Source organism: Protobothrops mucrosquamatus, unplaced genomic scaffold, assembly GCF_001527695.2.
Source record: "Protobothrops mucrosquamatus isolate PMUCROS unplaced genomic scaffold, P.Mucros_1.0 scaffold40, whole genome shotgun sequence".
Taxonomy (NCBI): Eukaryota; Metazoa; Chordata; class Lepidosauria; order Squamata; family Viperidae; genus Protobothrops; species Protobothrops mucrosquamatus.
In genome coordinates, this window is record NW_015386422.1 from 1022057 (window position 1) to 1023633 (window position 1577).

Below are 1577 nucleotides of genomic sequence, written 5' to 3' on the forward strand. Positions count from 1 at the left end.
GTGTTCAAGTCTGTCCAGATCCTCCTGTATCCTAAGCCTGTCTTCTGGAGTGTTGGCTATTCCTGCCAGCTTGGTGTCGTCTGCAAATTTGATGATTTCCCCATCTATCCCCTCGTCCAAATCGTTGATGAAGATGTTGAAGAGCACTGGGCCCAGAACAGAGCCCTGGGGCACCCCACTACACACTTCCCTCCATGTAAATGCGGTTCCATTGAGGACCACATGCTGAGTACGGCTGGTCAGCCAGCTACAGATCCATCTGGTGGTGATGCTGTCTAACCCACATTTTTCTATCTTATCAAGTAGTAGGTTGTGATCTACTTTATCAAATGCCTTACTGAAGTCCAAGTAAATTATATCAACAGCATTCCTCTGATCCACTAATTTTGTCACTTGGTCAAAGAATGCAATAAGATTTGTCTGGAATTATCTGTTTTCGACAAACCCATGTTGGCTTTTAGTAATGACTTTGTTTGCCTCTAGGTGTTTGCTGATCCGTTGTTTGATTATCTTTTCCAGAACCTTCCCAGGTATTGAGGTCAGGCTGATAGGTCTGTAATTTCCTGGGTCCATTTTTTTTCCTTTTTTGAAGATGGGAACTACATCAGTTCTTTTCCAGTCCTCCGGTAGTTCCCTAGTGCTCCAGGATCTTTGAAAAATATAGTTCAATGGTTCTGAGATCACATCTGCCAGTTCCTTGAGAACCCTGGGGTGTAATCTATCTGGTCCCGGTGATTTGAACTCGTCTAGGCTGGACAGGTGTTCACTTGCCATTTTCTTGCCTATCTTAACTTGTGTTTCTATCTGTTTTTTTATGGCACTAGTTTCGATAGGTTGGTCTGTTTTTTCCCTTTGATGCAAAAAACGAGTTAAATAGTTCTGCTTTCTCCCTGTTGCTTGTCCCCTTCTTGCCACTTTCCCCCACTAATGGACCAATCATTTCCTTCACTTTTTTCTTGTTTTTTACATGTTGAAAGAAGCTTTTTTTTGTTATTTTTGACTTTGGTCGCAAGCCTTAGTTCATTTTGAGCCTTGGCTTTCCTCACTTCATCTTTGGAGGCTTGGGCTATTTGCTGATATTCTGACTTAGTTATGTGCCCCTCTTTCCACTTTCTATACTTGTCCTTTTTATCTTTCAATTTGTCAGAGAATTCTTTATGCAGCCATACTGGTTTCTTTTGAGAGCTGTTATTTTTCCTCTTTGTTGGTATTGTGCTAGACTGGGCTTTTATTATCTCATTTTTCAAAATTTCCCAAGCTCCTTGAGTTGTTTTCCCCTTGAGGATTCTCATCCATGGAATCCTTCCCAAGCCCTCTCTAAGTTTATTGAAATTAACTCTCTTGAAGTCCAAGACTCTAGTTTGACTGTGTTCTATTTCTTGTGCTTCCATAATGTTGAATTCCAATATTGCATGATCACTTCCTCCCAGGGTTCCTATGGCTTCAACACCTTCTATCATTTCATCTCTGTTAGTGAGAATTAGATCCAAAATGGCTAATCCCCTAGTTCCCTTCTCTACTTTTTGGGAGACAAAGTTGTCTGCTAGGTTTGCCAGGAACCTATTTGATCTTCCACT

The 1577-nt window shown here is 41.3% G+C and overlaps 1 protein-coding gene across 1 annotated transcript in view; it reads left to right on the forward strand.

Annotated features, from left to right (window-relative positions):
- LOC107283472 (gamma-aminobutyric acid receptor subunit gamma-3) overlaps nucleotides 1-1577 on the forward strand; it is a 532165-nt gene that overhangs the window by 516859 nt on the left and 13729 nt on the right. The gene's annotated exons all lie outside the window — the stretch shown is intronic.